This window comes from Herpailurus yagouaroundi, unplaced genomic scaffold (assembly GCF_014898765.1).
Source record: "Herpailurus yagouaroundi ecotype Mexico unplaced genomic scaffold, PumYag 253, whole genome shotgun sequence".
NCBI classification, from domain to species: domain Eukaryota; kingdom Metazoa; phylum Chordata; class Mammalia; order Carnivora; family Felidae; genus Herpailurus; species Herpailurus yagouaroundi.
Window position 1 is genome coordinate 6615776 of NW_024412470.1, and position 16482 is coordinate 6632257.

Here is a 16482-nt window from a genome sequence, read left to right on the forward strand (position 1 = left end):
AGGCCCGACACTGCCTGCTGCCTTCAGCAACTTCCAGCTGATTAGGGCAAGTGAGTTCACTAGAATTAAGGGTAAGGTCAATGCGCCAGCCCCCAGCGATAATGGCGGCGTCTGTATCTTGCTCCAGTAGAGCTTTAAGAAGGGTAGAGAGGGGCGCCTGCGTGGCTCAGTCAGCTAAGAGTCCAACTTCGGCTCAGGTCACGATCTCACGGTCCATGAGTTTGAGCCCTGCGTCGGGCTCTGGGCTGATGGCTCAGAGCCTGGAGCCTGCTACCGATTCTGTGTCTCCCTCTCTCTCTGCCCCTCCCCTGTTCATGCTCTGTCTCTGTCTCAAAAATAAATAAATGTCAAAAAAAAATTAAAAAAAAAAGGGTAGAGAGTGGACTTCTGATCTGAGGCAGAGAGGAACCGATTATGCAGACTTTTGGCATATTGAGATTGGTCCCTTGCTCCTTATCACACTGCAGGTGTCCACGCGCCAGGTTTTCATGACCATGTGCCAATCTTTGGGATCTGAGTCTTCTTCAAAGCCAAGTCTTTAAGCAATCTCATTTTAAGTTATTTTATATCTACTTTCACTTCCAAATAAGATGAAATAAACAGCTAAAAAAAACCTGGATTAAGTGTATGGAATGACAGGTTTCGGACATTGGACAACAGACAGTAAAGGACAGGGTTCCCTGGGAAAGAAGGAACAAACAAAAGAAGCCCTATGGTGTCCCAGATTCATGTCTGAGTTTCCAGAACACAGAACAGAGAGAGGAGACCCAGGCAAAGAGTCTTCCTGAGTTGGGAGGTGGAGTTGGGAGTCTGGGGAACCCAAGGCACCTAGAGTTCACGTGCACCCTAGCAAAGCATTAGTGAAAACAGACCTGCACAGACAGAAAACTGCAGAGATCTGCAGAAGGTTCCTTTGGAATATTCAGGTGAATACTGATTAGTGCTTACTTGTGAGGAAACTAGCTGAGGCAGAAGAAAGACCCACCAGAAAAGACCAGGAGAAACGATTCCCAAAGCTCACACAGAGCTGGGAGTCATTTGCAACAATTAGAGTGGAGAAACCTGAAATATTTGAGGTATCAGAAAGCGTATTCAAAAGAGAATTGCCAGGTTACCTCCAAACAAAAGATTGGCTGGTATCTCTCAGCAAAGTTCAAAGCAAGCCTCAAAAGGACCACATTGTTTTGTTTGGTTTTTCTTAACTGCATCCCAAACAATGCACAAAAGTCTGTAAGGGAGTACCAAAAATTCAGCACTCAAAAGCATAAAATGCAAAGTGCTTAGCATCCAATGAAAAGTTATTAGACATGCAAATAAGAAAATACGTATGATCTTTCATGAGGAAAAAAAAATCAACCAATAGAAACGGGTCCACAAATGGTACAGATGAAAGAATCGTTAAGGAAAGACATTGTAAATATACTGTGTATATTCAAGAAGATAGTGGAAAATGGGGCGCCTGGGTGGCTCAGTTGGTTAAGCAACTGACTTCGGCTCAGGTAATGATCTCACGGTTTGTGGGTTCGAGCCCCGCATCAGGCTCTGTGTGGACAGCTCGGAGCCTGGAGCCTGCTTCGGATTCTGTGTCTCCCTCTCTCTGCCCCTCCCCCACTTGTGCTCTGTCTCTCTGTCTCTCTCTCTCTCTCTCTCTCTCTCTCTCAAATAAATAAAATGTAAGAAAAAAAAAGAAGATAGTGGAAACCATAAGCATGATAAAGAGAGATGTGAAAGATATTTTTAAAAGATCCAAATCGAACTTTTACAGATGGGAAAAACATCTAAGATGGAAAAATACAATGGGAGGTATTAGCATTAAGAGCAGATTAGACACAGTAGAAGATAAGATCAGTGAGTAGCAATAGCAATAATCCTAGAAATATTCAAAACAAGCTGTATGGTGAAAAAACATTAGAAAAAGTGCACAAAATATGAATAACTTCAAGCAGCCTAACATATATGTTATTGGTGGCCCTCAAAGAGAGGAAAAGGAAAGAGGAAAAGGATGTAGAGAAAAATATTTGAGGAAGTAGCAAAGAGATCTTTTTTCTTTTGAAAACTATAGACACAGACCCAAGAAATTCAAAAGAGCAAACATTATCAAAAAAGTATACCAAGATATATCATAATCAGATTGCTTAAAACCCATGATAAAACAAAAATCTTAAAAACAGACAGATTTTTGGGGCGCCTGGGTGGCTCAGTTCCTCTCAGAGGAACAAAGATAATAACAAGAAATATGTCTTTGGAAACAACACAAACCAGAAGAAAGTAGAGCAACATCTTTAAAGTACTGAAAGAAAAACCCATCAACCTAGAACTCCCTATTTGTAAATTAAACAACACACCTACAAGTAAACCATGGGTCAAAGAAGAAATCACGAGGGACAATATAAAGTATTTTGAATGGAAATAAGACAAATCCCAACATATCAAAGTTTATGAGATACAGTGAAAACAGTACTAAGAGAAAAATGGATAGCATTAAACACATGTTAGAGAAGAAGAAAGGCCTCAAATCAATAACCTTAAGAAATTAGAAACAATTAAATTAAACCTCATGTAAGAAGAAAGGAAATCATTATAACAGTCTAAATCAATAAAATTTTAAAAAGAATAACAGTAGACAAAATCAAGGAAACCAAAAGCCAATTCTTTGCGAATGTCAATAAAATTTATAAACCTCTACACACATTGATCATGAATTAAAAAAAAGAGAAGGCCCAAATGACCAATATCAGAATGAAAGAGTAGATATCACAACAGATCCTACAGAATTAAAAAAAAAATAGAGGCAAACCAGGAAACAGACTATTAACTACAGAGACCAAAGTGGGGGTTGCTGGAGGGGAGGGGGGCAGGTGATGGGTTAAGGAGGGCACTTGTGATGAGCACCGGGTGTTGTATGGAAGTGATGAATTACTAAATCGTACACCTGAAACTAATATTACAGTGTATGTTCACTAACTGGAATTTAAATAAAAGCTTGAGAAAAAGAAGATAACAAGGAGTATTATAAACGACTTTGTGCCAACAAATTCAGCAACTTAGATGACATGTTGCAAATTTCTTAAAACGCATAATCTACCAAAGCTCTACCAAAGAGAAGTAGATAACCTGAACTGTCTTAAAGCTACGAAAGATGGATTTTGTAACCAAAAATCTTTCCACGAAGAAACTCCAGGCCCCGAAAACTTCTCTGGAAAATTCTACCAAACATTTAAGGAAGAAATAATACCAATTCTACACAAACTCTTCCAAAAAATTAAAGAAGGGTATGGTAAGCAGAATAATGGTTTCCACAGATGCCCATGTCCTAATCCCTGAAACCAATAGATGTGTCACCTCACATGGCAAAAGGAACTTTGTAGATGTGACGAAACTGCGAATCTTGAGATGGAGAGATTACCCTGCATTATCCTAGTGGGCCCAATGTAATCACAAGAGTCTTTGCAAGTGAAAGAGAGAGGCAGGAGAGTTGAAATAAGGGATTGAATGATGCTATACTGATGGCTTTGGAGAAGAAAGGGGGGGGGTGGGCTGTGAGCCAAAGAATGCAGCATAAAAGGCAAGGAAACTGACTCTCCCTAGAGCCCCCAGAAGGAAGTCAGCCCTGCCAACATGTTGATTTTAGCCCAGTAAGATTCACTGTAGACTTCTGACCTCCAGAATTGAAAGATTCACAAATTTTCCTTGTTTTAAGCCAATAAAACTGTGCTTATTAGTTCAGCAGCAATAGAAAAGTCGTACAAACAGAGAATGCTTCCAATGCATCCTATGAAGCCCGTGTTATCTTGATATCAAAACTAGACAATGCCATTACAGTAAACCACAGAGTATCAGCACTAGATGTCCTTAGCAAAGTTAAGCAAATCTACTCTAACAACATATAAAGAAGATAAGTTCTCATGACCAGATACGGCTTAACCCAGGAAAGCTATTACAGTTCGATGTTCCATTGCTTTTCCAACCTGCTCCCAATCCCTTTGATAGACTTGGTCTCCAGCATCCCATCCTATGTCATCTTCCACCCCATTTCACTCTTCACTCAGAATTTGTCTGCATCGGACTTCTCTCCATTTCCTAAATATATAAAGTACCTCCATGTGCTCATGCCTTTGCTCATGCCATTCCTCTGCGAACATTGTCTTCCCTCGCCTTCTTCCTGGGGACACTTATTCACCCTTCACATCCTAGAGCAGATCTCTGCTTGTGCTCTGAGAAACCTTTCCCTCCAGCCTCAGGCTCTTCTTCCCCATCTCCCTATCTCTCTCTGCAGCATTCCAATGGGACCTGTCTTACAGGATTTCACCTTCTCTTATAATTCTTACTTTCCTCCCAGACTATGAGTTCCATCAGGGCAAGAAATGGTGTCCAGTTCTTCTTTGAATCTTCAATGCCTAGCACAGTGCCTGCCATGTGGGAGACCCTTCATAAATTACTGATCAATTGGCACTTTAATAGAGAGTAGTTGATAGTCACTTGAGATACAGTCTAGTGTTCTGCGGGACAGAGGGAACTAATCTACAAGGAAGAAATGAGCCTCAGAGATTGGAAGCGGTCCAAAAAGAAACACATCATCTTTCCACTCAAAATTACATCATCTAATTGGCATGCTGAAGCATTTACACATACGATATTCTTTTTGAGGGCAATAAGGAAGATGGGATTAATCCTACTTTTCCATGAGGAAACTGACGCTGAGGAGAAATAAATAGTTACCCAACATTATGGTGTGAGACAGTGGCAGAGCAGTGAGATCCACTCCCAGGTGGCTCACAATACCCCATATGCCGCAGTTGCCCACCCCTGCCTGAAGGAAGTGAAAATCAATTGGGTCTTTGTGCTGGACTGCAGGCATCCCATCTGGAGTTCTGAACTGCCTGCCCTCTGGATAACTTCCACTGCAGGCTAAGGTTTCCCCAGCCTAGTAGCAACCCTGGCTGCCCCTTGACCTCTAGACCTTCTAGGCATTGCCCTCACCTCTACCAAAGCACTCAGTCAGAACACTAACAAAAATGGGAAAGAGAATATGTTTGAGTTGAAAATAGGGATGCCTATGTAGCTTGGTCAGTTAAGTGTCCACTCTTGATTTTGACTCAGGTCATGATCTCACAGTTCATGGGATCGAGCCCTGCATTGGGCTTGGTCTGCTTAGGACTCTAGCTCTCTCCCTCTCTCTCTGCTCTGCCCCTCGGTAACCCCGTCCCCTCTCTCCCTCTTTCTCTCTCTCAAAATAAATGAATAAACTAAAAAAAAAAAAAAAAAAGAATTGAACGTAAGTAGGTACAGCCAATAGCCCAGTGAGCTTCCCCATTTTACATCTTAGGAATCACCTAATAACCCAGACACAGTCCACTGGCTCCACGGCCGTGGCATCTTCCATCTTGGAAGTGTTGGGGGTGGCGGTCTCTGGCCAGTCTAATGTGCCCGAGAGTGACCCCTCTATTTACGTGTGACACATACCTCCTCACACTGATCCCCCCAGTCTGTTTTTTGGTTTCTACCACGTCTGCTCATATACCTTCAACCTTACGTATTCTGCTTAGTTGTGTACACGTCCCCGTGCAACTTGGGTAATGTACATAAAATCTCTTGTGCTTTTACCTCTACTCCTTACCTTGAGAATTTCCTTCATATCCCCCCTTTTCAGGTCCCATTACTCTCTGTCTAAAAGAGGAACTGAATTCCTTCCAACCGATCATTTTTTCATCTGTTTCATGTGGTATTTTAATTTCTTCCTCTTTGAGGAAACAACTGTGTAATCTCCTTATACCTCTGCAGAATTATTCAGTTTTACATTCGTCTTTGTTACTACCATAGCATGCTTACAAAGGTGCTCTCCTGAGGGATGGCTCTCGATCTTCAACGACCAAGAAGAACAAACAATAATCTTTGTGTCGTGCTTTGCAGATTGGAAATTGAGTCACAAAGTCTAGGGACACAAGCAGAGAGGGCTGAAAGCCTTTAAAATAGTATTAGTGATAATGATATCAAGCACTGGCAAAGCTTTTCATACTCTCTGACTGATGACACTCTTCAACCCTTAACAACCACCTAAGATTAGTAGGGCGGCGGTTTCCAGCAAGAATAGGAGCACTGGCTTATTCCAATGGTAAGTGCTCTCAAAGATTTCTGCCCTTGTGTCGCATTTATTGGCACCATTTTGCATTTGACCTGGCATACTCAGGTTTCCCTTCTCCTTGAGAAGGAAGGACTGCATTGGCTCAAATGCGTAACCCATGCCCTCAGAGAATCCATTCACTTTTCCAAGATTTCTGCCGTTCTAGGAGGCTTGTGCCCTCGAAGCCTCCTCTGTCGCTGCCTTCACGACACTTCTCAACTCTTGCTCTCCACAATAACTCATCCAGTTGTCTGCCCTGTAATCGCCCCAGACGTGGAGCTCAGCCTTACTCTTTAATTTACGTGCATGCACACACAGACACCCACACACAGAGTCTTCGCAAATAACGAAGACTTTGTTAAAGATTTGGGGACACAGAAGAGAGGGTCTTTTACATGAAAAATTAATACGAGCCTTTTGAAAACTGGATATTAGATTTCCCTGTTCTCCCTTCCCCGCTTGGTAGGCCATCCACCCTCTCCTCCCTGTCTTCTCTTCCCATCCCCCCAATTCACTTTCATTTCTGCGGGAGAACCACCTAACATCTTTTTACCAGGTCTCAAGCTCCTTGTCGTGGAATTCTCATCTTCCGCCCCAAGCAGTTTATCAAGGTATTTCCCAGAACAAAACCAAGACAAAATCTGGAGAGAGCCATGAAGATTGTCTCTTTGAATTACAAATACAAACAAGGAAACTGAGGCTCAAAGGCTTTCTGTGACCTGCCCAAGGTTAGCGAGTTGATATCACTTCCAATCTTCCATTACCTGAAAGACACAAAGCTTCGGAGACATAACTTTCCAATAAAGCTCCCCGTGCCAGGCCATGGGCCTATTTTAAGATACAATCAATTGTACTTCGAACATTTTAGGGAAACAGTGTGGTCCTCTCCACCCAGATCCGTGGCGGGGGCTGGGGGTGGGGGTGGGGGGTTGTGAAACGAAATTGTGATGTGTGGCCTGCTGGATGCCTGTGTCTGTTGCTACAGGATTGTGGGTGTTGCCAACTGCCTCAGGAAGTGTAAACACTAATGTTATTTTGCTTCCACTGTGTGTGGTACTTACTGGGTGATACAGATAGAATTAGTTTCTATTCCTGTAAACATAATACCCAATTTAAAGGGATTCTCAGGCTTTCTCTTTCCTTTTGGTATTGTTTTCTTCCTAAACTGCTCATTCCCTTTATTATAATGTGATTTGGACTTGCTTTCCATTCATAAATCAATAGTTTCCAGCAGTAATAAATATAAGTACTCATTCCGATGGTAAATGCTCACAAAGATTTGTGCCCTTGTGTTGCGTTTATTTAGCCTGGACTGAGGCCCAGGTTGAATTTTCTGAGTAAATACAGCACACACTAGAGCTCCTTTTGCAATCAGTCCACGGGGATCCACACATAAGCTCCTCACAACCTCCTGCTGTATCTCCAGACACATGTCCACACCACAAACTGGTCGGTGCAATCCAGGAGGGGGGGGACTTGGAGCTTAACATGAAAATCCCAAAGCAGGTGCTCAGAGAAATGTGTCTGGTCCCACAGGTACAGCTCGGTGTCAGGAAGGCCTGGCCTCCGCACCAGAGTGACGGATGCATCCCAGCAGGGGGCGGAGCCGGGCCAGTTCCAGGAGCAGTGACAAGGCTGGCCGCCTGATGGAAGTCTGCAAGCAAGGGACAGGATTCGGAAACCAAGGCAGAGTTCGGGGATCTCTCTCCCACCCCAAACAGCAAAAAGTTCCCACACTAATGGAGCTTATAATCTAGCAAGGAGCAGCGATCATAATTAAATGATCACAGAAATGATTAATTAATGGCTATCGTGATAAGGGCTGTGAGGAAGAGGTCCAGGGGCCTTACAGATGCACGATATCGAGCCTTCCCTGGGCCTGGGAGGCCAAAAGCACTGCTGAAGGGGTTGAGCATTTAGGTTGAGCGCTGAGGGATGAGCTGGCTGTGTGAGCGGCACCTGCACAAGAGAAAACGCAAGTGCATTTGATAAATATTTATTAGGTGCCTACCGTAGTCCAGGTACCATGCTAAGCATTTGGGATCCATCAGTGAAGAAAAAGGCAAAGAGCCCTGCCTCATGGAGCTGGCCTGTTTGTGGGACGTGACAGTGAAAAGAACATGGGATGGAAACCGTGTGGGCCTCAATGTGGCTCTGTGTGAGGGGGGAGCCGGGAGGTTATGCGGTGGGGTGGGAAGGGGCCAGACTTCAAAGTCTTCTTTGTCTCGTGGAGAAGCATAACATCATGGCACCTTTATAGCTCCCGCATATGATGCCTGACAGATGGCATTTGCTCAGCACATGAGTGAATGCATAAATGAATGAATGAAACAATAAATGAATGAATGAATGGCTTCAGACAGGCCAGTAAACAGTGACCAGAGTGTTTCAGAAAGATAATTCTCAGTGTGATGTAAAAGAAGGGATTGAGACCAGGAAGCCAGCTAGAAGAAGTTGCAATGGTCTCGATCAATCGTTGCCAAGTAGGCTTGCTTGTTTACTTATTTATAAATAACTTATGTGAGCACCAAATACTGATAAATTCTTTAATACAGCATACACAAAAATAGAGATTTTAACAGGAAAAGCAGAAAACAGAAATGCTATTATTTTCTTTCTCTGCTCCAGTGGAGATGAGTTTGGAGACCAGTGCTCTAGACGATGCAGATTGGATGGTGGTGGTGGAGACAGACGAAGGGCAGCAGTGAACTTGCGGACAAGCGGTGGCTCTGTCCTCCACACCGCGCGAGAGCCAGAGAGCAGCCAGCCCTGGTGCGAAAGAGCACCTGTGCATACACACTGGCGTTGAAAAGTCGTCCCTGCACCCTAGATCGCAACCCCACTCTCTCACCCACGCAGAGGAATCGCAATGAAACACACCTCATCCAAGATGAGCGGGTGCCTTGGCAGGATAACCCGGTGGTGAGGTAAGAAGGGAGAAGAAGGAAAGGCGTCTAGAAGAAAGGTGACTGAGGCCAAAGCAAATCCAGAGGTGACTGCCTTTGCTGAGAGTGTTCACTGACCTGGGTCTACCTGCAAGTGGCAATCCCGCCGGAGGCCTCAAGCTGTGTAACCAGTTTACAGCCCATCGCCTCCAGTTGTAAAACCAAAACAGAACATGGAGAGGCTATAGCCAGGAGACCCATCCACACTGATGATCATCTTGCCTGGAAGTTCCTACAGGCAGGGACTGTGTTTTATCCGTCTGCCCCTGTTGACTCTGGCATCCTCTATAACGGTGGTGATGCTCACTGCCATTTGCTGAACACCTACCATGCCCTGGGCATGGCATTAAGGAGATTTACATTTTTTAATTTTTAAAAATGTTTATTTATTTATATTCAGAGAGAGAGAGGGGGGCAGACAGAGAGGGATACCAAGAATCCCAAGCAGGGTCCGGACCGTCTGTGCAGATCCCGATGCAGGGTTCGAACTCACGAACTGTGAGATCGTGAGCTGAGCCGAAACCAAGAGTCAGATGCTTCACCAACTGAGCCACCCAAGCACCCCAGGAGATTTACATTTAATTAATGTTCACAGCAGCCCTATGAAGTAGACATTGTCTTCTGTTTATTCTCGTTTGAAAGACACAGAAAATGAAGCTAAGGGACATTGAAACTACACGCCTAGTTCTCGTCCAAACTGAGGTTAGAACCCAGGTATGTCTGACTCGACTGCATTAGCTTTTCACTGTACCTCTCCTGGCCTCATGTAGACCCTGGGAGCTGCACACCCTGGTCCCAGGTTCCCTTTCTGACTTCCTCAACGCCCATACCCACATCCCCATGTGCTACATCCTGCCACGCTAAACTTCGCACTGCCCCCTACACACCGTCCTCTCTATCATGCTCATGCTTCGTGAACTTGGATGCCAGTGCAGCTAGTCCTCAGACCACGGTTCAAGTAACGAGAACTTAGAAACTCACCACGGGTGCGGTGTCTCAGGCCCACCCAGATCTACTGAATCAGAATCTGCATTTCATCAAGATCCTCAGGTGGTCTGTATGTATAATTTGAGAGGCACTGGTCTCAACCTGAAATGTCTTTTCTCTTCCTCCTCACCAGGCTACCTGTTACCCAGCATCACTTGAGCATTTACAATGTACCAAGCACTGTGCTTACAACTGAGGACACCAAGTCGAATTAAATGTGAGACACAAACTCAAGATGATGAAAATGTATTCATGGAATAGGATGGAGTATCTCATATGCCTCACTGTCTCCAAGCAGCATCGTAATACCAAGAAAAGGCTTGATGATATTTCTGGAAGAAAGTAAAGGCAGAAAGGGAAGGGAGAAAAAGGGAAGGAGGGTGAAATGAGAGAAAGAAGGAATTTGACTAAGGCTATACTTTCTAAAATGGCAACTCGGGGCGCCTGGGTGGCGCAGTCGGTTAAGCGTCCGACTTCAGCCAGGTCGCGATCTCGCGGTCCGTGAGTTCGAGCCCCGCGTCGGGCTCTGGGCTGATGGCTCGGAGCCTGGAGCCTGTTTCCGATTCTGTGTCTCCCTCTCTCTCTGCCCCTCCCCCGTTCATGCTCTGTCTCTCTCTGTCCCAAAAATAAATAAACGTTGAAAAAAAATTATAAAAAAAAATAAATAAATAAAATAAAATAAAATGGCAACTCAAACAAGATGGTTCCATCAGTGACTTCCCTACTTGAATACATGGATATCCTGTCGAGAGCCCCCAACCCACCAAACTCTCTTCCTCTTTTCATGTGATTCACTTAGAAAATGGTATTATCATTCTAAGTGATTAGCCTAAAAATCTCACATTTATCCTCGACTCTTCCTTCTCCTTTGCTCTTTCTATGAAGCCATTATAAAATCCTGTTATTCTACTCATTCATGTGTCACTTACTCAGTGTCCAGTGTATGTTGTGAGTAGGAGTTCAGGAATGAAAAGGATCATTTCTGACTGAAGTGCTCACAGTTGTTATGAGTCAGAGGGGTCACAGTGCATGGGCAGACGGAGATATGAGTGTTGGCCCAGCCACTTACCAACGTGACCTTGAGCTAGTCCCTCATTCTCTTTGTACGACCATTGGCAAAGGAGGTAAGAGTATCACCTCACAGACTCATGTAAGGAACCATTACACATACATGGTTGCCATCATTATCATTGTCATGGGTGGGGGGCCGGATTTGGACTGAGCTTAAACAAAAACAGAGAAGTGGAGAGGGTGGAGGCCTGTGGAGGGAATGGTGAGTTGTCCGCTCAGGCCAAGGCCCAGGGTCTGTTGGAAGCAGAGGGAAAGACAGCTAGAAAGGCTGCCTGAGGTGCCCTCCTGGAGCACTTCAACACCAACCAGCGAGATTTGTGGTGAATCTGATGGTAACAAGAAGACCCTGAAAGTTTCTACGATAGGGAGAGTCATGAGGATTGTTTTTCAAGTTTATTTTTATTTTTAAGATTATTTATTTATTTTGAGAGAGCGAGAAAGCACCAGTGAGGGAGGGCCGGAGAGAGAGGAGGGGGCGAGAAGCCCAGTGTGGAGTCCAATGCGGGTTCAAACCCATGAACCACCAGATCATGACCTGAGCCAAAGCGGGGCACTCAACTGACTGAGCCACCCAGGCTCCCCAGAATTTGTTCCCCCTTGGTGTGTGAATAAGGAGTGGCAAAGACAGAGGAACCTTCAAGCAGAGATGGGGTAGTCAGGAGGAGACACTGGCTTGCAGGGAGAAAGGTGTCAATTCGCTGAGATGAACAAGATGGCAGTACTCTGAATGGAAACATCTAGTGGTCAGATGGATGTGCTGGCCTTGAATTGAGGAAATGCTTAGGCTGGAGGCACCAACTTGGGAGACATCCATGGAAAATAATACAACCAATAGCATGGGTAAATGCCCTGAGGGAGTTCAGGTAGGGTGAGGAGAGACCCTTGGGGTGGCGGGGTGGTGGGGAAGCGAGAGGAGTCAGAGAAGCTGGGAGGGCAATCATGATTGCAGAATTGTGGGATTAAAAGAAGGGGAGAGAGTTAAACCCTACAGGCAAGAATTGGGAAAAGGACTCTGCAAGTGACAGAGACAGGCATGAGTGCCCTTCAACAGGACAGCTGGGGAACTAGAGCATCCTTCTTCACAGTCTTTGTAGCCCAAGGTAACGTGAGGCTGGTAGGAAAGGCTTGACAGCTACCGGCCACGTGAAGCAGTTGCCGTATCTTGGGGCCGAATGCCTTCTGCAAAGGGTCTATGGCCACGGTCCACTTCATGCTGAGCCTAGCGTGGCCTGGAAGAGAAATCGATTACTCTGACTTGAACTGGTGGTAGGAGGTTGCTCACAGCCAAAGAGCAGAGTCGTCTCTTTAACCCTGAACTCTCAGGGCTTGAGGATTCGTTTGCCCTCTTGCCTGTCTTCAGGGCATCGAAGCTAGGTAGAAATCCACGTCCATTTTTACCAGCTCCAGAGGCAACTCCTTGACAATATGTGGTAGTCTGTTCTACAGTTTCTGAAAACCCTTGCCAAGGTCAAATAGAAAATAGGCCCTTGTAACCCAGAGTTTCTAAAAAGCACACTTGACCACCAATAGGAAAAAAGAAAGTCAGAGATCGCCCGGCCTCTGGAAAGCCTGAGCGTGGGGTCAGCAGAGGCTGAGGGAATGGACTGCAAAGGAGGTGCAGAGGCCAGCATCCTGGGGAGTGTGCTCTGGGGCTTGAACTTGGCGAACTGAGGGTCTCTGTCATGCACGAGACCATCAAAAGCAGGACGCACAAAGGAGCATTTGTGCTGTGCCCCGAGAATAAACTTGAATGAGGTTATTCACAAGGAATGATTGTCATCAAGGTCTCGTCATTGAAGTTTTTCCCTTTCCTGGTGCCTAGAATGGAATGGATACCCCTGGAGATGGTGTACTGCTCAGAGACAAAGGGCATCACTGAACACCAAGGAGGCACGTTGGGAGGAATGAGTGGGATGGCAAAGAAGGACCGTGCAGAAAGAATTAGGGTCAAAATTTATGCTTGTTGGAGGTAGGGAGACAAAGCTCATAGGTTACGGGAAACAATGTTTTATCATCCTAAAAAGATAATTTTAAACATTCTAACATTTACTGAGCAGCTCCTGGGCGGCAGGCACAAGGCTGGGCCACCGGGCATGATGGTACATTCTCTAGAGGGGTGAAGAGCTTATTGAAGGAGATCGGTGCGAGTGATCCACCTTCCGGAACAGCGCGGAAGGTGCTAAGGGAGGCAGGGAGCTGATGCTAAAGGGGCGGGGACACTCACTGTACCAAGAGAGAAAGAGGAACTTGGAAGAACAGCACAGAGACATTATGGTGCTTCTGAGGATTTGCCCTCGTGCTACATGGAGTTGTTGGTTGGCATTTGAAGACTGAATATTTGTGGATGAAAATAGTCTCCGCTGAGTGATCTGAAAGGTCCCTGTCATGAGGCAATTGTTGGGCCACAAACTTGAATGGCCTGGTACAAGGCCAGAGAGGACTTGCCAGCCACTTAGCTTGTGAATGGACCACGCCCATCACCTGGCATTCATGTCCTGGCACAACTTAGCCCTTCTCTTCTCCTTGACATCTGTGTAGTAATTCTATTGTGACTTTTTTTTTTTTCCTTTGCAGAGCCAGGGAAATATGGAGTTAATACATGGAGTTAATAAGGTACAGAGCTAATGAAGTAAGGAGTTTATTTTAATGGCAAAATTTATTTAAGTCGCTTTAGAAATTACCTTGGTCCCATATTTATAGAACCATTAAGAGTCTAAAAGGATCCCTTACATTTTTCACACTTTGCTGCTTTTTGTAGTGGAAATGATAAGTCATGGTGACACTCATGATTTTGGAGACTCGTGAAGGTCATGGATGAACTCTTTGAGAATGTCAGGGGTCCAGGTCTGTGAATAATGAGTTGTATTTTACTGGCACTCTGCTGGATACCACGAGGCCTCATTTGTAGTTTGGAAAGAAGGTATACTCTCCTTTACATGCCTTCCCTCGACTTTGGAGAAGGGTACCACTGCTCTGCCCTGTTTATGAAGGTTTAGCTTGTGCTACCAGAAGATTATATTATCCACAAAATTGCAGCCTGACAAGTAACTCAAGCCAACAAAGATTAACTAAATTCCCCCCAATTGAGTGCTTTTCTCTTGGTCTATTTCCTGGAACCTAATAACCATGGAAACTCAAACTCTGGCCCCTTCCCCAAAATACCCTCCAAGTACCTCAAACTTAGCATGACGATATACAACCTCAATCTGCTTTCAATTCTGTCTTCTCGTTCTGACTATTAGGATCTAATGTATTTATTGCTGAAGCCAGGAAATTCGGAGTTGGCCAGACTCTCTCTCCAACATCTAATCAGTTACCAAGTAAATCGATTTTACCTCTTAAATGACTCTCAAATGCAGCCAGGCCTCATCTGGCCCCATGGCACGGCCCTAGCTCAGGGCCAAATCATCTGTCATTACAATATCCTGACACCCTGCCTCTAAACTGTCCTTGCCCTATCCTCCAAAAGGATAGAGTAATTTTTCTCAAAATGCAAATTTTGCACTCAATGGCTTCCACTTAAGATCAAGATAGGGTCCTGTCAATAAGCAGTTCCTGGCCAGTGACTCAGATGCCCATGGTCTGCACATAACCCTGAAAAACGCTTTGACTGGGAGCTGTTTATCTCCCTGAACATGCTGTGTTCTTTCATACCTCAACGCATTTTGGATTTGCCCAAGTCTTGCCCTACGCTGCCTGAAAACTCCCCCTCTCGGAGAGCTCTATCACTATCTTCAGGATCCGATTCAAATGCCACTACTCCAAGAGAGCCTCCTGTACATCTCTCAGTGGCCATGCTATCTGGGCTCCCCCCAGCACAGGACACACACCACCATTAAAAGCACGTGTCACAGTTCACACTAACAACTTGCTAGCAGGTTTATCTTCGGTGATCCATGGGCTCCCGCTCATCTTTGAATCCTAGCACTTAGCACAATGCTTGGCTCCTGCCAGGAAGTCCGTCAGTGTTTCCTGAATGAAAGGACCAGTGATTGAGATCCGTAGCTACGTGGAAAATGACAGAAGCACGTCACCAAAGGGCAAAAACCGCTCTTTTGGTAACCATAGAGTGAATCAAGGCGCCAGAAAAGTTAAAACAACGATGAAGAATGCTTTTGGATCTCAACTGACTTTTACTCATCACATCTGTCCTAGCTAATAAAGACCATCATCCCAGGTGAGTGTTTCACACTTGGGCACCGGACCCTGCCAATGTTCAATGGTCACAGAAGAAATACGTAAAGGGAAGCTATTGGCTTTTAAATGTAAAAAAAAAAAAAAGATGCCCCGTAAGAGCAACAGCATTTGCTAACTATTGTTTTCCGTTTGGCACACGAGCCCACAATGTCAGATGCACGACTTGGGTCCGACTGCACCCGGTGTCCAATATCCGTGGTGGCGGTTTCCACAGGACAATTAGGGCGAGGCTGTTCTTTGTTTACGCCTTCATTCATTCACAGACAACTGTCAGGTCAGCCCGTTCGTGCTGGGCTCTGGAGAAGCAAAGACAAGAACGGGCCCCTGAGATTCCAGGCTTTGCATCAGGTAGATGGCTTAGTACACACCGGTGTCCCGGACTTGTATCATTAAGCAGTTACTATTTAAATCCAGCCTGGTTCCAAAACCGTTCCCAAGTTCCCCTCGTACTTAGCAGGTCACAGGTTACCTTGGGTAACCTCGGGAAGGCCGCTAAGCACTCTAATCCAGCTAGATGGTCGTGCTAGGCACAACCTGTCTCTAGGATGCAGCTACATTCAAAACGCGGTGTTTAGTTAGGGTAAGTCCACCACTGCTCTAATTCCCCAGTGTGTGGGATTTTGTTGAAAGAGCATTTTCTAAGAAGGAAAAGATTTGGACGAAGGCAGGCGATGAGTAAAAAGCTCAGCTCGCGCTACAACCGAAAACTCCTGGCATTTTGGTGACGTGCTGTTGGGGCACGGAAGGTTTCTCTGGGCGCCCTCCCTACACAGGGTGGTGGAAAGAAAAGCTTCCAGAGCAAACCCAGTCGGGCAAAGCCGTAGTAAATCCACCGCCTTTCGAGCCACTCCGGGAGGCCTCCTCAAGGTAGGGTCCTCGGGGAGCTCCAGCCCAACTCCGATCTAACAGACCGCGTTACAAATACCCCCACAGCCCGGGATACAGCTGCTCCCCTGCCCCTCGGCTGCCCCACACCGTCACCGCCGGCTTCCCACCAGGCTCGGGAGCGCGGCGCCCTCCTCGGCCCCACCCGGGACCGGCCCGACCCCCAGCCCCCACGCCCACCCGCGCGCCACCTCCCGCAGCCCCGCCCCGCGCCGGCCCCACGTGCAGGGCCCCACCCCGGCGCCCGCGGCCCTTTAAACAGCCCCCACCCTACCC